Source organism: Rattus norvegicus, chromosome 5, assembly GCF_021556685.1.
Source record: "Rattus norvegicus strain SHRSP/BbbUtx chromosome 5, alternate assembly SHRSP_T2T, whole genome shotgun sequence".
NCBI lineage: Eukaryota > Metazoa > Chordata > Mammalia > Rodentia > Muridae > Rattus > Rattus norvegicus.
In genome coordinates, this window is record NC_141538.1 from 112,589,068 (window position 1) to 112,616,076 (window position 27,009).

Here is a 27,009-nt window from a genome sequence, read left to right on the forward strand (position 1 = left end):
TAAGCATTCTTTTGGCCTTCATATAAACTGAAAGCTTTTAATTTCTTTAATTTTTTAACTTATTGTGAAATATTAATTAAAGTCAGTACACAGATGTTTGACATACATCCCTTATTGCTTACCACTAAAATGCTAGTAGTTTTATATTTATATGTTCAAGAATAGCATGTATAAACACATACATACATAAACACACACACACACACACACACACACACACACACACCAACAATTAAAGACAAAGGGGCCAGTAGTTGGAAAAAAGAAAAGGGGAGGGCCACATGGAAAGCTTCAGACAAAGGAAGAAAAGAGGAAAATGATAATTATAATATCAAAAAGTAAAACAAATTTAAAAGATCAAAATTAAAATGTCAAGTAGTGAAGCTTCCTAGATAGCATATGTTCCATCAATATTAACCTGATTATTAGTACCCCATATTGATGATAATATCCTTAATATCATTCATAATTTCATTACTTTAGAAAGACTTGTGAAATGTCATGGTGAAGTTTTACCCTAAGTAGAATTATATAGTATACGCTCTTTTGTGTCTTCTTTTTTTCTGTGTGTTGTGTTCTTTAGATTGACAATGATGCCCTTTGTCATTTCTTTTTATCATCAAACATGTGTAATGTTCTTTTAAAGAATGTATAATGCTCATATCTTATGATCTGAATATTCCCATCCAAAAGATTTATTGTCTATGTATCTTAGAAAAAAATCAGAAATTCATATATTGTTCATGATGTACAATTATAAAAAATTTCTGTCGCACATATAACTAGCCACTTGATTGATATAGAGATACAGTCTGTGTGTCATCATTTTTTACATAAGGTAGATGAACAGCTTTACTAAGTCTTTGTGATGATTTCCACTCTAGTTAAGGATACCTATTCACACTTTCAGGAAGCTGCTCTATTTTTTTAACTCTTCTTTAACACATACTTCCTTCAACAGAGAACTTCATAATAGCTTGCAGTATTTGGTGAAGCAAAACATGGAGTAAAGACTTTGTGAATGTTCTAATATATAGAGTCCTCAAATATATTTTGGAATCCAACTGTTAGTGTTAAAAACACATATATCGGGTTGGGGATTTAGCTCAGTGGTAGAGCACTAGGCAAGCAATCACAAGGCCCTGGCTTCGGTCCTCAGCTCTGAGAAAAAAAAAAAAAAGAGACACATATATCAGATGTTTGAATAGGATTGGGTCTTGAGTTACAGGAGAATATATATTTTCACAGAACCAGATCTTTGCTCTATAAGCATAAATTTTTCTTTTGTTTCCATGGTTTATAGTTTTTGTGTGATAGTATTTTACATGTTTTGATACATTTTTTCTAGTTGTTCGATAATTTGTGATCTTGGCGTGGTCTCCTTTAGTTCTTTGTTTTGGAATATTTGTTGGTGATCCATAGAGTTATTATCAATTTTTATATTTTGACATCCTGTCAAACAGTTTTATTAATTAATAATTTATAGTTTTCAACTTGTTGAGGAAATAAATAAATTGTATTTATTTATTGCCAATTCTTTCTTATTTGATATTTTATTTATTTACATTTCAAAGGTTATCCCCTTTCCTGGTTTCCTCTCTGGAAACCCCCCATCCCATCCTCCCTCCCTCTGCTTCTATGAGGGTGCTCCCTTATTCACACACCCACTTCTGCCTCCCCACCCTGGCATTCCCCTATACCTGTGCATCAAGTCTTCCCAGGGACAAGGACCTCTCCTCCCACTGATTTCCAGCAAGACCCATCCTGCTACACATGCTGCTGGGGCCATGGGTTGCTCCATGTGAGCTCTTTTGTTGGTGGTTTAGTCCCTGGGAGCTCTGAGTGGGTCTGGTTGGTTGATAATGCTGTTCTTCCTATGGGTTGGAAACCCCTTTAGTACCTTCAGTCCTTTTTCTAACTCCTCCAATGAGGACCTCTTTCTCAGTCCAGTGGTTGGCTGTAAACCTCTGCCTCTGTAATTGTCAGGCTTGGCAGAGCCTCTCAGTAGACAGCTATATCAAGCTCCTGTCAGCAAGGACTTCTTGGCATCCACCAAAGTGGCTTGGTTTGGTGTCTGAATATGGGATGGATCCCCAACACAGGTAGGACAGTCTGTGGATGGCCTTTCCTTCAGTCGCTCTTCCACATTTGTCTCTACATTTCCTCCCTTGAGTATTTTGTTCCCCTTCTAAGAAGGACTGAAACATCCCCATTTTGGTCTTTCTTCTTGAGCTTCATATAGTTTGTGAATTGTATCTTAGATATTCTGAGCTTTTGGGCTAATATTCACTTATCAGTGAGTGCATACCATTTATGTTCTTTTGTGACTGTGTTACTTCACTCAGGATGATATTTTCTAATTCTATCCATTTGCCTAAGGATTTCATGAAGTCATCATTTTTAATATCTGAATAGTACTCCATCGTGTAAATGTACCACATTCTCTGTATCCATTCCTCTGTTGAAGGACATCTGGGTTCTTTTCAGCTTCTGGCTATTATAAATATTTTTGTTCCCAAATAATAGTATTCTCTTGATGTAATTTGAGGAGATTTTTTATTTTTCCCTTTTCTTAGAAAGTTTACAGTGCATTGGCCTGATATCTTTCTTATGGGCTTGGTAGAATATGAGTTTCTTTGGACAGAGTATTTATTTTGTTTTCTTAAGTGGTTTATAGATTTTTGATTAAACAGATTTTAAAATATGAGACTGTTTATCTCCATTATGTGTATTTTATCAAGTTGTGCTATCCACAGATATTTTCAAATTCAACTAAATTAAATGTTCCAATGTTTAGGAGTATCTGGGGAACTATGGAATCTTTTGTTTATTATATATATAGTGTTCCCTTCTGTTGCACTATAATTCATTTTTCTAGGAAAATAGACACACATGTCTGGGCTTATTGGTCTTTTCTATTTCCATGCTTCTTAAATCTAATTCATATCATGTTTTTCATAAGCTTTTTTGCTGTACTGTCTTTGAATTTGGGGTAATATTCCTGTTTCAACTTTTTGATAATTATTTTTGCCATAGAATGAAGTCTGTTTTGTCTTTCATTCTGCCACCTACATCTTACATTTACCATGATCATTTTTCTCTATGCCTTGTTTTTACTTAAATTATGAATTTTTATATTTGAATAAAATCCCTGACAGTCTACTTTTAGTTTTCTACGATCATAGCTGAATTCGTATGACATTCCCTACACCTTATCCTTTTATTCAAAGCTTTGAAAATCTATACCAAACAATCAAAGGGAGCTTTTGAAGCAGTTGGCTGTTTACTAAGCTATTGATGTGAACAATTCTTTGTTACACTCATACTTTTGAATTTCCCCTACAGAATGTTTGCCTTCATAAATCTGCCTCATACTTCATAGATTAGCCACTGTTTCTTATATCAGCTATCCTCATTTTAGATCCATGTATGTCCGGCTCTTTATATTGTGTATTATTAATCCTTGCTATGTTCTAAATGATATATTTTTAAATTACAAATTTATTTTATGGGGTTGGGGTTTTAGCTCAGTGGTAGAGCGCTTGCATAACAAGCGCAAGGCCCTGGGTTCGGTCCCCAGCTCCCAAAAAAAAAAAAAAATATTTTATTCCCTAGTGCTTCATAATTGTAAGTCCTAATGAACATATGTAATTTCTTTTTTCTTTTTTTATACAAAACATTTTTATTGGAAATTTATGTATTTACATTTCAAATGTTATTACTTTCTCTGGGTCACACCCTCCCATTTCCCCTCCCAGTGCTTTGGGGATACCACTCCCACCTTAACACCCTGGCATTCCCCCCTATTGGGGAAAAGAACCTTTACAGGAACAAGGGCTTCTCTTTCTATTAATGCTAGACAATGCCATCCTCTGCTTCATATGCAGCTGTAGTCATGGGTACACCCCATGTGTACTCTTTGCTTTGTTTAGTCATTAACCTGATAAACAACTTCAGCAAAATGGCTGGATATAAAATTAACTCAAACAAATCAGTAGTCTTCCTTTACTCAAAGGATAAGGTGACTGAGAAAGAAATTAGGGAAATGACACAATTCACAATAGTCACAAATAATATAAAATACCTTGTTGTAACTGTAACCAATCAAGTGATAGATGTATATGACAAGAACTTCATGTCTCTGATGAAAGAAATTGAAGATCTCAGAAAATGGAAAAATCTCCCATGCAATTTGCAAAATCATTTGGAATAACAAAAACCTAGGATAGTGTAAACTATTCTGAACATTAAGAGAACTTCTGAGGGAATCATCATCCCTGAACTCAAGTTACATTACAGAAAAATAGTGATAAAACTGTATGGTATTGGTACAGAGACATTGGTAAATCAATGGATTAGAATTGAAGACCTAGAAATGAACCCACACATCTATGGTCACTTGATCTTTGACAAAGGAGCAAAAACCATTCAATGGAAAAAAGACAGCATTTTCAACAATTTTCAACAAATGGTGCTGTTTCAACTGGAGCTCAGCATGTAGAAGAATGCAAAATGACCCATTCTTATCTCCTTGTACAAAGCTCATGTCCAAGTGGATCAAAGACCTCCACGTAAAACCAGATACATTGAAACTAGTAGAACAGAAAGTGGGAAAGAGCTTGAACATATTGGCACAGGGGAAAATTTCCTGAACAGAACACCAGCGGCTTATGCTCTAAGAACATATGTAATATTTAACTAGGCATAAAATCTTGGAGTTAAAAAAACATTAACTGTGGTGGAAATATAAATACAGATTTTTTGGGTAAATCTCATTACTCATAATATTTAAGTTATGGTCTCATCATGTGCTTATGTGTTTGATAAATAAATATGTATAAATATATTCACATTATTATTATATGTAGTATTAGTAGTAGTATTTTAATTTTAAATTGATTTTTATCTCATATAATACATCCCCACCACAGTTTCCTTTTCTCCAATTATTCCCATATGCCTCACACCTCTTCTCTTTTCCAGACCCAATCCCTTTCTGCTTCCTCTTCAGAAAAAGCAGGCCTCAAACAATGACAGCCAAACAGGATAAAACAAGATAGAATAACATAAGACAAAAACCTTCATATAGAGGTTGGCTAAAGTAATTCAATAGGAGAAAAGGAGTCCCAAGGGCAGGCAAAAGAGTCAGCGATACATCCAATCCCAGTATTACAAGTCCCATTAAAAACACCAAGATAGGCAGCAGCTCTCTGCCCCCAGATCCTGTGAGAGAGAGATCCAACTGCCTGGTCAGGTGGGCACTCCTGAGGCTGCAGAGCAGAAGAGACCACCAACACTGCTCACCCTTGCCCACATCCCTGGCCCAAGAGGAAACTGTATAAGGCCTCTGGGCTCCCGTGGGGGAGGGCCCAGGAGCGGCAGGACCCCTGTGCCTGAGACACCACCAGAACCAGAAGGAAACAGACCGGATAAACAGTTCTCTGCACCCAAATCCCATGAGAGGGAGAGCTGAACCTTCAGAGAGGCAGACAAGCCTGGGAAACCAGAAGAGACTGCTCTCTGCACACACATCTCGGACGCCAGAGGAAAAAGCCAAAGACCATCTGGAACCCTGGTGCACTGAAGCTCCCAGAAGGGGCGGCACAGGTCTTCCTGGTTGCTGCCGCTGCAGAGAGCCCGTGGGTAGCACCCAACGAGCGAACTTGAGCCTTGGGACCACAGGTAAGACCAACTTTTCTGCTGCAAGAAAGCTGCCTGGTGAACTCAAGACACAGGCCCACAGGAACAGCTGAAGACCTGTAGAGAGGAAAAACCACACGCCGGAAAGCAGAACACTCTGTCCCCATAACTGACTGAAAGAGAGGAAAACAGGTCTACAGCACTCCTGACACACAGGCTTATAGGACAGTCTAGCCACTGTCAGAAATAGCAGAACAAAGTAACACTAGAGATAATCTGATGGCGAGAGGCAAGCGCAGGAACACAAGCAACAGAAACCAAGACTACATGGCACCATCGGAGCCCAATTCTCCCATCAAAACAAACATGGAATATCCAAACACACCAGAAAAGCAAGATCTAGTTCCAAAATCATTTTTGATCATGATGCTGGAGGACTTCAAGAAAGACGTGAAGAACTCCCTTAGAGAACAAGTAGAAGCCTACAGAGAGGAATCGCAAAAATGCCTGAAAGAATCGCAAAAATCCCTGAAAGAATTCCAGGAAAACATAAATAAACAAGTAGAAGCCAATAGAGAGGAGACACAAAAATCCCTGAAAGAATTCCAGGAAAACATAAATAAACAAGTAGAAGCCCATAGAGAGGAGACACAAAAATCCCTGAAAGAATTCCAGGAAAACACAATCAAACAGTTGAAGGAATTAAAAATGGAAATAGAAGCAATCAAGAAAGAACACATGGAAACAACCCTGGATATAGAAAACCAAAAGAAGAGACAAGGAGCTGTAGATACAAGCTTCACCAACAGAATACAAGAGATGGAAGAGAGAATCTCAGGAGCAGAAGATTCCATAGAAATCATTGACTCAACTGTCAAAGAAAATGTAAAGCGGAAAAAGCTACTGGTCCAAAACATACAGGAAATCCAGGACACAATGAGAAGATCAAACCTAAGGCTAATAGGTATAGAAGAGAGTGAAGACTCCCAGCTCAAAGGACCAGTAAATATCTTCAACAAAATCATAGAAGAAAACTTCCCTAACCTAAAAAAAGAGATACCCATAGACATACAAGAAGCCTACAGAACTCCAAATAGATTGGACCAGAAAAGAAACACCTCCCGTCACATAATTATGGTCAAAACACCAAACGCACAAAATAAAGAAAGAATATTAAAAGCAGTAAGGGAAAAAGGTCAAGTAACACATAAAGGCAGACCTATCAGAATCACACCAGACTTCTCGCCAGAAACTATGAAGGCCAGAAGATCCTGGACTGATGTTCTACAGACCCTAAGAGAAAACAAATGCCAGCCCAGGTTACTGTATCCGGCAAAACTCTCAATTAACATTGATGGAGAAACCAAGATATTCCATGACAAAACCAAATTTACACAATATCTTTCCACAAATCCAGCACTACAAAGGATAATAAATGGTAAAGCCCAACATAAGGAGGCAAGCTATACCCTAGAAGAAGCAAGAAACTAATCATCTTGGCAACAAAACAAAGAGAATGAAAGCACACAAACATAACCTCACATCCAAATATGAATATAACGGGAAGCAATAATCAGTATTCCTTAATATCTCTCAATATCAATGGCCTCAACTCCCCAATAAAAAGACATAGATTAACAAACTGGATACACAACGAGGATCCTGCATTCTGCTGCCTACAGGAAACACACCTCAGAGACAAAGACAGACACTACCTCAGAGTGAAAGGCTGGAAAACAACTTTCCAAGCAAATGGTCAGAAGAACCAAGCTGGAGTAGCCATTCTAATATCAAATAAAATCAATTTCCATCTAAAAGTCATCAAAAAAGATAAGGAAGGACACTTCATATACATCAAAGGAAAAATCCACCAAGATGAACTCTCAATCCTAAATATCTATGCCCCAAATACAAGGGCACCTACATACGTAAAAGAAACCTTACTAAAGCTCAAAGCACACATTGCACCTCACACAATAATAGTGGGAGATTTCAACACACCACTCTCTTCAATGGACAGATCATGGAAACAGAAATTAAACAGTGATGTCGACAGACTAAGAGAAGTCATGAGCCAAATGGACTTAACGGATATTTATAGAACATTCTATCCTAAAGCAAAAGGATATACCTTCTTCTCAGCTCCTCATGGTACTTTCTCCAAAATTGACCATATAATTGGTCAAAAAACGGGCCTCAACAGGTACAGAAAGATAGAAATAATCCCATGCGTGCTATTGGACCACCACGGCCTAAAACTGTTCTTCAATAACAATAAGGGAAGAATGCCCACATATACGTGGAAATTGAACAATGCTCTACTCAATGATAACCTGGTCAAGGAAGAAATAAAGAAAGAAATTAAAAACTTTTTAGAATTTAATGAAAATGAAGATACAACATACCCAAACTTATGGGACACATGAAAGCTGTGCTAAGAGGAAAACTCATAGCGCTGAGTGCCTGCAGAAAGAAACAGTAAAGAGCATATGTCAGCAGCTTGACAGCACACCTAAAAGCTCTAGAACAAAAAGAAGCAAATACACCCAGGAGGAGTAGAAGGCAGGAAATAATCAAACTCAGAGCTGAAATCAACCAAGTAGAAACAAAAAGGAACATAGAAAGAATCAACAGAACCAAAAGTTGGTTCTTTGAGAAAATCAACAAGATAGATAAACCCTTAGCCAGACTAACGAGAGGACACAGAGAGTGCGTCCAAATTAACAAAATCAGAAATGAAAAGGGAGACATAACTACAGATTCAGAGGAAGTTCAAAAAATCATCAGATCTTACTATAAAAACCTATATTCAACAAAACTTGAAAATCTTCAGGAAATGGACAATTTCCTAGACAGATAGCAGGTATCGAAGTTAAATCAGGAACAGATAAACCAGTTAAACAACCCCATAACTCCTAAGGAAATAGAAGCAGTCATTAAAGGTCTCCCAACCAAAAAGAGCCCAGGTCCAGACGGGTTTAGTGCAGAATTCTATCAAACCTTCATAGAAGACCTCATACCAATATTATCCAAACTATTCGACAAAATTGAAACAGATGGAGCCCTACCGAATTCCTTCTACGAAGCCACAATTACTCTTATACCTAAACCACACAAAGACACAACAAAGAAAGAGAACTTCAGACCAATTTCCCTTATGAATATCGACGCAAAAATACTCAATAAAATTCTGGCAAACCGAATTCAAGAGCATATCAAAACAATCATCCACCATGATCAAGTAGTCTTCATCCCAGGCATGCAGGGATGGTTTAATATACGGAAAACCATCAACGTGATCCATTATATAAACAAACTGAAAGAACAGAACCACATGATCATTTCATTAGATGCTGAGAAAGCATTTGACAAAATTCAACACCCCTTCATGATAAAAGTCCTGGAAAGAATAGGAATTCAAGGCCCATACCTAAACATAGTAAAAGCCATATACAGCAAACCAGTTGCTAACATTAAACTAAATGGAGAGAAACGCGAAGCAATCCCACTAAAATCAGGGACTAGACAAGGCTGCCCACTCTCTCCCTACTTATTCAATATAGTTCTTGAAGTTCTAGGCAGAGCAATCAGACAACAAAAGGAGATCAAGGGGATACAGAATCGGAAAAGAAGAGGTCAAAATATCACTATTTGCAGATGACATGATAGTATATTTAAGTGATCCCAAAAGTTCCACCAGAGAACTACTAAAGCTGATAAACAACTTCAGCAAAGTGGCTGGGTATAAAATTAACTCAAATAAGTCAGTTGCCTTCCTCTATACAAAAGAGAAACAAGCCGAGAAAGAAATTAGGGAAACGACACCCTTCATAATAGACCCAAATAATATAAAGTACCTCGGTGTGACTTTAACCACGCAAGTAAAATATCTGTACATTAAGAACTTCAAGACACTGAGGAAAGAAATTGAAGAAGACCTCAGAAGATGGAAAGATCTCCCATGCTCATGGATTGGCAGGATTAATTTAGTAAAAATGGCCATTTTACCTAAAGCAATCTACAGATTCAATGCAATCCCCATCAAAGTACCAATCCAATTCTTCAAAGAGTTAGACAGAACAATTTGCAAATTCATCTGGAATAACAAAAAACCCAGGATAGCTAAAGCTATCCTCAACAATAAAAGGACTTCAGGGGGAATCACTATCCCTGAACTCAAGCAGTATTACAGAGCAATAGTGATAAAAACTGCATGGTATTGGTACAGAGACAGACAGATAGACCAATGGAATATAATTGAAGACCCAGGAATGAACCCAAACACCTATGGTCACTTGATTTTTGACAAAGGAGCCAAACCCATCCAATGGAAAAAAGATAGCATTTTCAGCAAATGGTGCTTGTTCAACTGGAGGGCAACATGTAGAAGAATGCAGATCGATCCATGCTTATCACCCTGTACAAAGCTTAAGTCCAAGTGGATCAAGGACTTCCACATCAAACCAGACATACTCAAACTAATAGAAGAAAAACTAGGGAAGCATCTGGAACACATGGGCACTGGAAAAAATTTCCTGAACAAAACACCAATGGCTTATGCTCTAAGATCAAGAATCGACAAATGGGATCTCATAAAACTGCAAAGCTTCTGTAAGGCAAAGGACACTGTGGTTAGGACAAAACGGCAACCAACAGATTGGGAAAAGATCTTTACCAATCCTACAACAGATAGAGGCCTTATATCCAAAATATACAAAGAACTCAAGAAGTTAGACCGCAGGGAAACAAATAACCTTATTAAAAAATGGGGTTCAGAGCTAAACAAAGAATTCACAGCTGAGGAATGCCGAATGGCTGAGAAACACCTAAAGAAATGTTCAACATCTTTAGTCATAAGGGAAATGCAAATCAAAACAACCCTGAGATTTCACCTCACACCAGTGAGAATGGCTAAGATCAAAAACTCAGTTGACAGCAGATGCTGGTGAGGATGTGGAGAAAGAGGAACACTCCTCCATTGTTGGTGGGATTGCAGACTGGTAAAACCATTCTGGAAATCAGTCTGGAGGTTCCTCAGAAAATTGGACATTGAACTGCCTGAGGATCTAGCTATACCTCTCTTGGGCATATACCCAAAAGATGCCTCAACATATAAAAGAGACACGTGCTCCACTATGTTCATCACAGCCTTATTTATAATAGGCAGAAAATGGAAAGAACCCAGATGCCCTTCAACAGAGGAATGGATACAGAAAATGTGGTACATCTACACAATGGAATATTACTCAGCTATCAAAAACAACGAGTTTATGAAATTTGTAGGCAAATGGTTGGAACTGGAAAATATCATCCTGAGTGAGCTAACCCAATCACAGAAAGACATACATGGTATGCACTCATTGATAAGTGGCTATTAGCCCAAATGCTTGAATTACCCTAGATCCCTAGAACAAACGAAACTCAAGACAGATGATCAAAATGTGAAGGCTTCACTCCTTCTTTAAATGAGGAAAAAGAATACCCTTGGCTGGGAAGGGAGAGGCAAAGATTAAAACAGAGACTGACGGAACACCCATTCAGAGCCTGCCCCACATGTGGCCCATACATATACAGCCACCCAATTGGACAAGATGGATGGAGCAAAGAAGTGCAGGCAGACAGGAGCCGGATGTAGATCGCTCCTGAGAGGCACAGCCCGAATACAGCAAATACAGAGGCGAATGCCAGCAGCAAACCACTGAACTGAGAATAGGTCCCCCGTTGAAGGAATCAGAGAAAGAACTGGAAGAGCTTGAAGGGGCTCGAGACCCCAAAAGTACAACAATGTCAAGCAACCAGAGCTTCCAGGGACTAAGCCACTACCTAAATACTATACATGGACTGACCCTGGACTCTGACCCCATAGTTAGCAATGAATATCCTAGTAAGAGCACCAGTGGAAGGGGAAGCCCTGGGTCCTGCTAAGACTGAACCCCCAGTGAACTAGACTATGAGGGGAGGGCGGCAATGGGGGGAGGGTTGGGAGGTGAACACCCATAAGGAAGGGGAGGGGGGAGGGGGATGTTTGCCCGGAAACCCGGAAAGGGAATAATACTTGAAATGTATATAAGAAATACTCAAGTTAATAAAAAAAAATTAAAAAAAAAAAACACCAAGATAATAGCTGTGACAGAAGTAGAGCACCTGGAAAAGACCCATGCAGGCTCTGTGCTTGCTTCTTATTATTTAAAACATAATAATTCTTATTATGTATTTTACCAGCTTCAGCCTACTGAATTTTTCAAACCTACATATTTGTCTAGTGTAAAGAAAAATTATCATCTGGACATCAAGATACTTAAAGAAAAGCAAGTAGCATTTTATACCTGCAAATGCTTAGACTATAGGGCCAAATGTTACATGTTGTCATAATCAAGTTATTTATGAACTCTTCCTTTTAAATGGTTCTTCCAAAATCGTTGTAGCCCAATGAAAAATCCATTTACATTCCATTTCTTGTCAACTTGTCTCTACTCTAGGTAAAAGTGTTTCCTTTGTGTTTTATATCATTTTTTTGATGTTTCTTTTGTGTTAGGTCATGATTGTTACATTTGGTAGAATATCATCAAGTTTCTATGTAACTGTCATTACAATATATACTATATCAATTAATATATCATAATTGTGTTCAAATCAATATATATTTTGTGCTGATTTGAATGAAAATGGCCCCTACAGGCCCATAGGTAGTAGCACTATTAGAAAGTATGGCCTTGTTGGTGGAGTCACTTGGGTTGGACTTGATGTCTCAGATGCTTAAGCCAGGTCTAGTATGGTATTCTCTTTCTGCTGTATTCTGATCTGGATGTGGAAATGCCAGCTCCATCTTCAGTATCATGTCTTCCTGCGTATCACCATATTACAGGATTAAGCCGTTGAAGCTGTAAGCCAATCCCAATTAAATGTTTTCCTTTATAAGAGTTACTAAGGTTATTTTGTCTCTTCACAATGGAAACCATAAATAAGACATTTTTTTCTTTTTTAAATCCTAGAGCAATGATCTATTTCCAGAGAGTTAGTGAGGATTCAGCATCAGAGCAATAATATTTGAGGTATGGTGGAGGGAGTAATAGGACCTGAGATAATCCCTCATGGTTCTCAAAAGCAAAACAATTAAAAATTACTTTCTCAAAATGTATGAATATAATATTCTATTAATTCTTTGATAATTGTATTTAATATTATATTTTGATCATATTTATTTGTATTTCTTTTCCTTACTCCTCTTCCATTAAATTTGATAGGATTTTATTGGTTGTCGTTATTATATTTTATAATTCATGCATTCTAATTTGTGCTGCTCATTTATAAAAGGGTGTGGGTTCATTCAAGCAAACAGACCCAAGAAGCAAGCTGGAGTAGCCATTCTAATATCTAATAAAAGAGACTTTCAGTGTAAATTAATCAAAAGTGACAGAGAAGGACACTTCATACTTATCAAGTGCAGAAATCTACAAAGATGATATTTCAATTCTGAGCTTTTATGCCTCAAATACAAGGGCTCTCACCTTTGTAAAAGAAACATTGCTAAAACTTAAATCTCACATCAAACCCCACACATTAATAGTGGGAGACTTCAACACTCCACTCTCACCAACTGTCAGGACATTAGACAAATACTAAACAGAGAATTAATGAAATAAACAGATATTATGAATCAAATGGACTTAAGGGACATCCAAACACACACAAAAAATATACCTCTTTCTTTGCACCTCATGAATCCTTCTTCAAAAATTGACCATGTAATGTATTACCACACAAGTATCAACAGAGACAAAAGAATAGAAATAAAACCATGTATCTTATCAGACCAATATGGATTAAAGCGGGACTTTAATAACAACAGAAACACTGGAAAGCCTATATGCTCATGAAAATTGAATAACTTTCTACACAGTCATCTCTGGGTTAGGGAAGAAATGAGAAAGATATAAAAGACTTTCTAAAAGTCAATGAAAATGAAGCATACATACCCAAATTTATGGGACACAGTGAAAGCAGTGCTAATAGGAAAGTTCCTAGCACTAATTATCTCCATAAAGAAATTGGGAAGTTCTCATAGTGGCAATTTTAAATTATACACCTGAAAGCTCAAGAAAAAGAAGAGGAAAAGGAAGAAGAGGAGGAGGAGGAGGAGGGGGAAGAAAAGGAGGAGGGGGAGGAGTAGTAGGAGGAAGAAAAGAAGAAGAAGAAGAAGAAGAAGAAGAAGAAGAAGAAGAAGAAGAAGAAGAAGAAGAAGAAGAAGAAGAAGAAGAAGAAGCAGCAGCACAACTAAAGAAAGTAGAAGGCAGGAAATCACCTAAATCAAGACTGAAATCAGTTAGAAACAAAGAAAACAAAACAAATGACCAAAAAACAACCAACAAACAAAAAAAGAGAACTAGTACTTTGATAAAATTAACAAAATAGACAAACCCTTACTCAAACCAACCAATAGATAGAGACAATGTCCAAATAAACCAGATCATAAATGAAAACGGACACAGAACAACAGACAAGGAGGAAATATGAAGAATCACTAGGGCTTTCTTCGTAAGCCTGTACTCCACAAAAACGGAAAATCTTAATGAACTGGATGATTTTCAAGACATATAACCAAAGTTAAATTAAGATCAGGTAAACTATTTACACAGTCCTATAACCTCTAAACAAGTAGAAGCAGTCAATAAAAATCTCCCAACCCCAAAATAGTCCAGGGCCGGATGGTTATAGTGCTGATTTCTACCAGACTTTCAAAGAAGAGCTAATACCAACACTCTTCAAACTATTCCAGAAAATAAAAACAGAAGGAACAGTGCCAACCAAATTTACTCTGTGAGGCCACAGTCACCATGATACCTAAACCACATGAAGACTCAAGAAAGAAAGAGAACTTCATACTAATTTCTCTTGCACACATTGATGCAAAAATCCTCAAACAATTTCTCACAAACTGAATCCAGAAATACATCAAAACATCATCCATCTAAATGAAATAGGCTTCATCCCAGGAATGCAGAAATGGTCCAGTATATGAATACTCATCAACATAATCCAACATATAAATAAAATGAAAGAAAAATATCACATGATTATCTCATTAGATGCTGAAAAGTCTTTGGTAAGTTCAATACCTCTTTACACTAAAGGTATTAGAGAAATTAGGGAGAGAAGGTACATACTTAAAGATAATAAAAGCTATATACTGCAAGCCAATGGCCAACATTAAACGAATGGAGAGAAACAAAGCAATTCCACTAAAAACCAGAGACAGGACAAGACAGCTCATTATCTCGCTATCTATTCAACATAGATCTTGAAGTTCTAGACATAAGACAACTAAAGGAGATAAAGGGGATACAAATTGGAAAGGAAGATGACAAGGTATCACTACTCTCACATGATATGATAGTATACATAAGTGACCCCAAAATTCTACCAGAGAATTCTTACAGTTGATAATCTGCTTCAGCAACTGACTGAATACAAAATTAATTTAAAGAAATCAGTAGTCCTCTTTTATACAAATGATAAATTGGCCAAGAAAAAATTGGAGAAGCAACATTCATTCCAACAGCTATGAATTACATAAATATATTGATATAACTGTAACCAGGCAAGTCAAAAATCTGAATGACAAGAACTTTAAGACCCTAAAGAAATAAATTTTAAAATATATTAGATAATGGAAAGATCTCCGATGCTCATAGACAGGCAGGATTTACCTATGAAAATTTATTTATGAAAATGGCCCTCTTATCCAACACAATCTACAGATTCAATGCAATCTTCATAAAACTCCAACACATTTTTCATAGACATTCAAAGAGCAGATATCAACTTCACACGGAAAAACACAAAACTCGGTTAGACAAAACAATCATGAACAGTAAACGAACTCTGGGAGGAATCACCGTACCTGACCTGAAGCTATGCTTCATTTCAATAGTCATAAAAACTGCATGTTATTGGTACAGAAGCTGGCATGCTGATCAATTAAATCAAATGGAAGACCCAGAAATAAATCTGCAGACTTATGGACACTTAACTTTTTATAAAGAAGCCAAACCATACAATGGAAAACAGAAAGAATTTCAACAAATGGTGCTGGTCTAACTGGATGTAACGTAGAATGAAAATAGATCTACATTTATCACCCTGCATAAAACTCAAGTCCAAGTGGATCAAGGGCCTCAACATAAAACTGGATACACTAAATCAAATAGAAGATAAAGTGGGAAATAGCCTTAAATGCATTGGTACAAGGAACATTTTCCTGTACAGAACACCAATGGCTCAGGCTCTAAGATGAACGATTGATAAAAATGACCTCAAGAAATTGCAAATATCTGTAGGCAAAAGAGGATGTCAGTATGGCAAAATGGCAGGTTACAGACTGGAAAAAGATTTTCACCGACCCTAGATCTGACAGAGGATTAGTATTCAAAATTTACAAAGAACTCAAGAAGGTAGACTGGAAAAATCCAAATAACCCAATTAAGAAATGGGGTACAGAGGCAAACATTCTCAGTGGAGGAATCTCCAGTGGTTGAGCACCTACAGAAATATTCAGATTTCTTAGTCATCATGGAAATCAAATCAAAACACGTCTTACAACTATCAAAATGGCTAAGATAAAACACTCAAGAGATAGTGAGTGCTGATAAGGATGTGGAACATGAAGAACACTTCATTGATGATGGGAGAGCAAAAGTATATAACCACTTTAGAAATCAATGTGGCTGTTCTCAGAAAACTGGGTATAGTTCTACATCACGAGCCAGCTAGACAACTCCTAGACATATACCCAAAGATGCTGTTACATCCCACAAAGACATTTGTTCACCTATGTTCACAGCATCTTTATTTGTAATAACCATAAACTAGAAACACCCCATATCTTTCTCGACTGAAGAATGGATAAGAAAATGTTGGACATCTACAAAATAGAATATTATTAAGAGAAAGACATCATGAATTTTGGAGCCAAATGGGTGGAACTTGAGAATATCGTCCTGAGTGAGGAAACCCAGTCCCAAAAGGACATGCATGGTGTGTATTCACTTATAAGTGGATATTAGTCATAAAGTACAGTACCAAGCTACACTTCACTGACTCAAATAAGCTAAATAAGAAGGAAGGCCCAAGGGCAGATGCTTGAATTTTACAAGGAAGGGTTAATAAAATAGTCATAAGAGGCAGATGGAGGGATGAAACTTGGATAGAGGGAAATTGGGAGGGGAGTGGGGGGTTTAGGATCAGGTGTGGGGAAGGACAGGAACAATGGCCATGAAAATGAATGGAAGTTTGAAGCTGATGGGGATGAGGAGGTAGGAGGCATCTCCAGGCTGAGACACAGATCTGAGATAAAGGAGGTCCTCAAGAATCCTATGGGCAAACACCAACCACTGACACTATTAATGATACTCTGTTATGATTGCAGAGAGGAGCATGACTGTCCTCCGAGAGGCTGTACCCAGTAGGTGACTCAGACAGATGTAGACACCCTCGACCAAACAGTGGATGGAACTTGAGTACTTTTATGAAAGAATAGAAGGAAGGATTACAGTCCCTGAAGAGGATAGAACTACCAAGGAGGACCAACTGAGTTAACTAACCTGGACCTTTGGAACATTCAGAGTCTGAAACATCAACCAAAGTATATGCCTGGACTGGACCTAGGCCTCTGCATTAATATGTTGTATCAGATGTGCAGTCTGGTTTCATGTAGGTACTGGAGAAGTGGCTATCCCAAAAGCTGCTGCCTGTAAGTGGAATATGTTCTAGCCAAGCTGCCTTGTACGGACTTAGTGGGAGAGGAAGTGCTTAGCATCACAGAAACTTTAAGTGCCAGGATTGCAGTGGATACCTAGGGGAATCCCCAGGAGCTAAGAGAAGAAAGGAAGGGAGTCAGGTGGAAGGATTGCAGGAGGGAGTGACCAGGAGCAGGGGCAGTAGCAGGATGTAAAGTGACTAAGTAAAATGTAAAATTAGATTAAAAAATGTCCTATGCTGGTGGGAAAATAAATGAGCTGTCATTTATGTTTAGATATATAGTAAAATCAATATATAAAAGTAGGAGTTGCTCAAGCAGTTTGTTTTTTGGAAATACATACTAAAATCATTAGATATATCAGCACAAAACAAACCAGAAGTATTCATCAAACAAGAACCGCGTGAATCCTGCCTGACATCACCGTTAAAAGAGTATTAGCAAGGCAAAGGGGAAGCTTTCGAACATTGGCAAGTTGCCACACATTCTGCTCTCCACCCTTACAGCCTCTCTCCATAAATCAAGGCTGCAACATTATGACCAATAGAGCACAGCATCTTATAAGCTGAAAGGTCACTGCTTTGTTTGTATGACTTTCATAATCTGAAATCTCGACAGAATGAATTGCATAGACGCCTGTGTCTCTGCAAGACCAAAATCTTTGTGTAACATTTTGATCTCTCCATGTTCTGGGGTACAGTGCTTTCTTTGCATTTGGTATAGGCATACTTTGCCTGAGAGGACTTTGTTGCACAAAGATATAGCATGAACCTAAAGAAGAATACCAAAGCAAGGATATAAAAATCAGCCTAGATTAGAGATGATTTCTCAATACCAGGCATTGTCTTACATTTGGCTTAATGGGGTAGATATCTGCTTTTCTCTTTTTGGAGTCACCTGTCATTCTTTGGTTACATTAAACACAATGATTATTTATGTAAGTGTCTATCCTTAGAGCTTGAGGAGAAGCTCAGTTCTTCTGATTATGGTTTAATGTTTGTGGAAAATGGGAAGAATGAAGTACTTGTGAGGGGATACTTTAATGGATTTTAAAATATGTAAGCAGAATGAATTAACAATTCAACAGTTTTGATTTTCTTTATTTGATATTAAATATAACTGGACATGGTAAGGATATAATCTTCTTGGTGAAAAACTTTACTGCTTATAGAAGGAATAAGGAAAGCATGGTTCTGTGGCTATGGAGGACACTGGAAGCAGCCTCTTAAATACAAAAGGGGTCCACAGGCATTGCTAAGCCGTAGTCAGACAGAGCTTATCAAGTATATTTTAAAAAATGAATCTAACCTTTTATTCATCATACAGAACCCTGTATAAATGTCAGCGAGCATCAACATTCAGTTAACACTGTGGCTGATTCATCAGTTAGGCATACATTGTGTGGAGGTTCCTGGGGCTCTTTCATTATAACTGGGAGGACTTGTTCAGTTAGCTTTAGCTGGGAGACGATCATCATCTGCTGTATGTGAGGCACCTTTCACTCTACTGGTACACGTTGATCCCATGGTTCCAAGAAAGAACTCTGGTACAATCTTACCTGGGTCCTTGCTATATTCAACTTCTCATTGATGGCCATACCTGTGATCCTGTAACTGATTCCCCAACGTGTGCAGAAATGGATAGAAAGTGGACTTTGTTTCTTAATGTGTATATTGTTTACATAAAAACTTTTGTTAGGGAAGACACACAAAAGAGTATTCTGATGCATCTGCATTCAACCCTTCCTTGGGGTGTACTTTTAATTCTGCAGCCAGGGTATTAGCAATATTAAACTGAAAATGTCACAGAATGTCAAATCTGAAAATGTCACTGGGAAAGGGGAAAAAAGATGGTGACCCTGTACTATCCACAGAAGAAATAACTATGCCTCCCCAGTACTCTACTGTGTTTTTTTAAAGTGGGTATAATTTTATACATTTTGCATCCTATTAATTTTCATGGCATCGATGGAGAAATATTAGAACAGCAAGAGAGCTGAAGACAAATTAACTCATCAATTACATGTATGGGACAGTGGAGACTGAGTTTATTTCACCATTTCGAACAGCAATAAAACTGTAATTACTAACGCGTGGAATCTTCATGGAAATCTGCATTCATTACCACTTAATTTGAAGTCAGTGACTGCTGTATACTTAGCTTTTCTAATATCTGCCACCAAATAGAAATAGCAGGAAACAGTTTAGAATTAAAGCTGCTGTCCCACTCTGTCCCCACAGAAACATTTTTGTAATCATCCAGACTAAATTTTGCCCATGACACCAGTGAGATTAGTTTGTACTTAAATAGTGCAGAAAATAGAAAATGACTATATTGTTGTTCGAGGTCACAATTCTTTTTCATGTCTCTCGTCTCTATTTCCACCTAACGGCAGCTTTTCCTTCTCCTACCCTTTCTCCACATACATGAGTACTACAGAGAGAAAATGGTTTCCTCCACAAATAATGACAAAGTGTGTGTGTGTGTGTGTGTGTGTGTGTGTGTGTGAGAGAGAGAGAGAGAGAGAGAGAGAGAGAGAGAGAGAGAGAGAGAGAGGGAGAGGGAGGGAGGGAGGGAGGGAGAGAGAGAGAGAGAGACAGAGAGAGAGAGAGAGAGGTGAAACCAGAAAACTTTGGTCAATATTGACAATATTACTTGTCAACTATATTGTTTTGAATAAGTGATTTCATATTCTTGAAGCTAATTCTTCTCATTTATGAACCAGGATTTAAAGTTAACCTTTTATAGCTTCTGGGAGCACCATGCGATTTAATTTACAGAAGCACCTAATGTGGAACATGGTATTGCATGGCCCTTTTCTCTTATTTTCATCATTAAAAGAAACCTCATATTATAGGCACTGCATATCATGTTATAATTTATAGAATGGATTGAATTTCCCTGGCAGTTTAATATCCTGCAGAATCAAAACTGCGTTTATTACACATCGCCCGTTTGTTTGTATTTTGGTAACACTAATGTGACCGAAAAGCAGAGTTCTATATAAATGGAAAATGATCTTTTAACCACACAATCTTTACTTGCCACTGTGAATTAATTAAGTCTGAGAAGACACCATTTACATGTTATTATTTCTGTTTCTTTAGTCAGTAACTGACAGCTGGGAAATGATAGATCCCAGATGTAAGGGGTCATACAGGAGCAGGTATCACCTGCGTTTTATTTCAGGCTCAGTGGTGTTTATCAAGTGTCTGATTCTGTCAGCACCAGGTTTTGATGTACACGCATTCTGATGCAAAGGAAGGAAGTGCAGGAGGGGGTGCGGTTGTGATTGAAGGGTGGGGTATACATCTCTGATTGAAGAATGTGAACAAGTGACCTCGCTGATTTTTGAAAGGAAAATGGGCATGAGGAGATTTCAGCAGGAGCTGGTTATGAACATCAAATGCAAATAGAATAAACCTTATAAAGCTGTTTTGAAGTGGGTGGCTATTTGGCAGTATTAAATCTGTGTAAAACCAGTATTAGTGTGCCTGATAATCTCAAGAGTACTTCTTACAGGAACTTTCTACTATAGAGAGATCTGTAGTTTATCTGTGCTCAACAGCATAGTTAATTTTGTACAATTTAGACTGAAACTAATCTTTTCACGCCTTGCCTCACTTTCTTCCTTGTGTCTTAGTATCACTTGCTATCCTCCTCAAAGGTGAATATGCGATTTTTCAATCAAGACTGGGCAGGAAATGGAATCTGTTGATGTCTCAAGTTCATCCGGCCAATTCATGAGTTTTCCCATGAGCTTGAACAGATCCTCTCATAAACAGCATATTTGTATTTTTAGCTACACCCTGGTAAACACGAGCCACGTTTCAGTTCTCAACTGTGGGCTGAATTCACTGAACAGAGCCAAAATAGCATGGCGAGGTAACATCAAGGCAGACAGGTATTTGATTGTCTATGAGATTTCCTGTTGTTCATAAAGTTAATGTTTCCAACAAGTTAGTCACTAAGAGCTTTTCAAAAACAATTTGCTATATACTACACTGTTAACATTAGATATTTTTATTTTTACCATTGTTTATCATTGAGACAAAGGGGCAATGAGAAATGAAAGAAAAATATACCTAAATGGAGAAGACAAGGAAAAGACAAGTGTATTTATTTCTCATATCTAGTTTAATCCCAAGCAAGAAAATTTGTGCTTTAATCTTAGCAGTTTAGAACTCGTTAGGCAGCAACTGACTAGTTGACATGTACAATAATTACTCTGCAAAAAATGAGAATTTAGTAAAAATGACTGTATCATTTTAAAATTTACATTTGTCCACTCACCTAATTAAAAGGCACATTTTGACAAAAATCCAAAGTAGAAAATGCAAAATAGAAAGGATCATTTTGCTTCTTTACAAAGTTCAAACATTCAGTCCATTGAAAAAAAGGCAAGCATTTTCATTCTATAGGTGGAACGTGGTCCAGAGTTCTGCTCTTCCGTGGTCAAAGCCTGCAACTGAGCAGAGTCAGCTTTTACCCTCCTCCGGGTCTTTTGCCATCATCCCTGCTCATCTCTTGCCATGTCTTCCTATTCTGAACTGTTGATGGAATTCAAAGAGTCTGGGAGGCCCCATATGTACAACAATGCCAAGCAACCAGAGCTTCCAGGGACTAAGCCACTACCTAAAGACTATACATGGACTGACCCTGGACTCTGACCTCATAGGTAGCAATGAATATCCTAGTAAGATCACCAGTGGAGGGGAAGCCCTGGGTCCTGCTAAGACTGAACCCCCAGTGAACTAGACTGTTGGGGGGAGGGGGACAATGGGGGGAGGGTGGGGAGGGGAACACCGATAAGAAAGGGGAGGGGGGAGGGGGATGTTTGCCCGGAAACTGGGAAAGGGAATAACACTCGAAATGTATATAAGAAATACTCAAGTTAATAATAATAAAAAAAAAGAGTCTGGGAGGGCTAACCATAGTGCTTATTTCCTTTTCTTTATTCAGAAATGTCACGTTAGTTTACTGCAATGTAATGAGGGTGGTGGACACGCAGCCGAAGTTCCTGACCCCAGCTTCAGGGGATTTGGGCTAAAATGTTAGAATACTTGCTCCTGTGCTAACATACATCCTAATGACATGCATTCTGAAACATTTTTGCATGTACATGAGATGCTCAACTCAGGCTTTCAAACCACCAACTATAATCACATTATGCATCTTGCTGGAGTTATTCTCTTGCCTCGCACATGGCTGAGCCGCTCTTAATTTCCTGCCTCCGTCTTGTCTCTTTCTGCACCTACGACTTGTTCACAGTTTACCTTCTTTCCTTCTTTCGTTCTTTCTCTCTTCTCGGTTGCACAACTGTCAGCTCTGGTTGACATCTGCTCCTTGACTCAGCTTTCAAAAGTATGCCCTTGACGTCTTCTCTTAGATATAACCACAAATGATATGCGGCTTATAAAATGTGTTCCCCTTCATGTCGGGACTGTCTTTTGGTAATCCCTTTGCCAGTGGTCCTATTTTTCTCCTAGGAGCTACAAAATAAATTTGCTTTATGATATTCAATGGCTTCATCTTGCCCCCTCATTGGATCAGAGTCTTCAACTAACAGGGTTTTTGCAGCATTCATGTCTTTATTTAGGCCTTACCCGCGTCATACACAAATTAGTACGGAACAGTTCAAGCTGGACCCATCAGTATTATCTTTGCATGCTAACATCTGTGTTCTAGAATTTAGGTATAAATGGCAGCTGCCTTGTTCATCAGGTGTCGTTGGTTGCTAATAAAACAAATAATATAGTTAGATATTTGAAATCAACTGTCCTCTTTGAGTGTGTGGAAGTGAACACAGTTCATTTGGAATGTTTTATTCTTGCCACAGTTTTCTTCTCATTTCATTTTCTCATACCCTGGTGGAATCTCATCCTGGAACCTAAATTAAGACTACATCATGTAACGTATACAGTTATGAATTAGAACTAAATGGTAAGTCGTGTCCTCTAGGGTTGGGATCCTTGCATTGACAGGAATCCTTTTTTTCCCCTTCATTCTTGTGATCTGTCTTGGACAGCTATTTTTTTTTCTATAGATTCATTTGGCGTTAGAGAAAAGTGGGTTTCACTTAACAGGAGCGATAGAGGTTTAAAGACACTTTCAACAATACAAAGAAAGTCATGGCCTGTGTTGGATATCTTTATCATCAGCATTACATTTTTTAAGGCTTATTCATGTTTGAAAAATTTATCTCTTCCTGTGCATGGCAGAGACCTCTACTTTTTAAAAACGTGTATTTATCTCAGGAATGCCACTTGTTCCTTGTCTCATCTGCTCATGTTTTTATTACTAATTTCATTGCTCTTTATTGTTTCACCTCTCCTCCACTTTAAAATGCCCTCACCTGTATGCTCATTTTCATTCTGTGTTGTTTCTAGTTAAAATACTATTGCTGATGTGGACTGAGAAGCTGAACCTATTTTTTATGTGTATGTGTGTTCCACTAATTCCACAGAAGGAATCAAGCAGTCAGCAATTTCCTTTTATTGCGTAGATTTGGAACCCACAAATCACTCAGGTAGATATAACCATTTGTCTTTGCAATAAAATCCCCACAAAGATTTTATGGCCTGAATTCAATAGTGTTAAGAGCTTTCAATTTCTGAAGTCTTGCCCATTTCTTTCTTAAACACAATAATCAATATAGTTTGTGTCATGACACCATCTCAAAAAACAAATAAAAAACTTGCATTCGTAACAATGGCCCATTTTTTTTTCCTTTAAAACTTGGAATTTTGCAAGAAAACTTTTGGTGGCTATAGTTTCTGTAGTTTTCATATTCTGTAACTGTTCAACTGCCCCCTTTTTTTACGTTACATTTTTCACTTATAGGATTCTTCCTGAAATACTTTTGAATCTCGATTTTAAAGATTGTGTGTGTGTGTGTGTGTGTGTGTGTGTGCATGTGAGATATATTAGAGATTCTATCCTATTTTCATGAATCATCGAATAAGCTCTCCAGTCTGCTACTCTTCCTCCACTTTTCTGTTTCTCTTGTTATACAAAGGTTGTAGTGACTGCTTCTTCTTAATAATGTTGGTAGCCATAGTGCATAGATTGTTTCTATTCCTTTGTTATTTTAATAAATGAACTTACACAATGTAAAGCATTTTCTTCATGATGGTGAGGACATGACACTTGGATTTATTGTGGAAAGATTTTATAAGGTAAACAGATATAACACATATACCAAACACTGTCTACGCATTAATGACTTTTAGCTATATATTCCCAGCTGAAAGTCTTTTCCTGAAATTTAGACTCATATCCATTTTTAAATGTGTTATTTCTATTAACAGGAACTTAAACATTTATGGGTTTAAAATAGTAATGGAGTCCCATAGTGACTCTCCTCAACCTTTCCCATGTCTTTAAGGTCACTACAATTTAGTTAAGTAGTAAAAACTAAATATCTTTAAATTATATATATATATATATATATATATATATATATATATATATATATATATTTGAATTTTGTCCTAAATGGAACTTTGACATGAGTGGAGATACTTCTTCACTAACAAATTAACTGAAAGCTCATCAGTAAACAAACGTTTTTGCTTCTGAAAATGTTAAAGTGAATGAGTGGATAACGAGATGTGACACAAGGTTTGAATTAAAAAATAGTTATATAACATTCATATCATTATTGCATGAATAGGCATATCTTTGTGAAGCTGTTAATTATTGCAGCTCAAAGGGTTCCCACATGGTTAGGATTGCTGGTATCTTTCTTCTCTGTTAATATGCACCTTTCAGTACAATAAATGCTATCCACTAGGCTTGAAATTTTCTTATAGGTATCAGAATGATTTTTCTGTGTTCTGATACAAGTACGTGGTTTCTTCAGTCATAGATATTACCGATCTTAGTTCTAGAGCACAACCAAGCAATGACAATAGCTTGTATATTGAAGGTCTGTGGGACCACATTAACTAATAATTTCCAAAGAAGTGACATCCAGAAAACAAACAAAGGGTTGCGAATATGAGTCAATATTTAAGAGCACTGTGCTTTCTTCCAAGAACCTGGCACTAATTTCCAGCACCCAGCACACATATGGTATCATAAAACCACCTATGACTGCAGTTCCATTGCATACTCTCTTCTAGCCTCTTAAAGCAGCAAGCACACATGTGATACACAGGTGTTTATGTTCACACACCATAAGAACCATAGACTGAAAAAACACAAGTGCCACACATGAGAAATTCCCTTTCACATGGCTAGTCAGGTAGTCCAAGAGACTCCACAAACAGAAGCTATTGTTCTTGCCTTTGGTTTTTCCATGGAAGCAGAAGGTAATGTACACTCAGGATACAGGATTTTGATGAGTCAGGGTGTGTCTAAAGTGAATGGATCCTTCCTGTGGTTTAGTTTTCATAGTTTCAGAGATCCAGAAAGTCTCATGCAACCTGCCAATGGAAGGAAGAAATTAATAGTCCTATACATCTGTGATACATATGAAATATATATACATATATATGACCAGAAATGATACATGTTAATGTCCAATAAACGGCATTCACATGTTGGTGATGACCAGTATCTCTAATTGGACTTCTAGATTACTGTCCTACTCAATAAGAAAGGAATTCTGCTGGTATTAGAAACCTAGCCAAATACCCATGACTACAGAGGTCATGATCCTAGAAGAGCATTTACTATGGCCACTTTAATAGTCTATCACACTCCACAACTAACTACATTATAATCTTATTCTTATAAGCACATATTTTTGTAGCTATCACCCTGTATCAAATAGACTTTTCTTTGCAGCAAATGGAGACAGCTGCAGAAAACCACGACTAGACACAATACAAAGATCAATGGATCATGGGGATTTCAGTGCTAATAGATTCATCGACATCTAAACTATTGCATGTATGGCTCAGGGAACAAGGTAGAAGACAGGACAGAAGTGTTGGAGAAGTGAGAGTGCCAGGAAGTATGCTGTGACATAATTTAGTTGGCCTTGATTCCTTCCTTCACTGGGGTAAGTGCTTCGTGATTTAAGTGAGTGTGTGTATGTGAGATAATATTTGAATAACAAAGCTATTCCGAGTATTTGCAACTCCCAAATTTTTCATTCTGAAGTCCAGATCTTCTCGTTTATTCCTTAAACCGTTGCATCTTCTGCAGTTGCTCTTCTCTGAGTTTGTTTTTCCGATTGCTATTGTATAAACTATGCCATGCACAGCTTCTCAAATCATGGGCTCTTCAAATGCAAAGGGATTTTTGAATTTGCATTTTGAAAATGTTTGCAAAGAATTTCCTGTAGAAGATGTCTCTGAATCGTTCCACTTTTAGGTACTATGAGGAAATTTATAGCAATATCTAATGCCTATCTACAAACTATGTTTCAAATTATTTATTTGAAGACAACACCTGACTTAATAGAAAACCTAGATTTTATTCCTTTCTCAAATCACACACTGGTCTGGTTGTTGTTCCTGTTAATGTTTTGAAAATTCATTCCTATAATATCCTGTGCAGTTAAAATATTAGTTATGTGGAGAGCAAAGTAGTATATAAGGTTTTCCATACTCTATAACAAAACCTCTTTCCATAAAGTAATTTTGATTATACAAAGTGTTGTG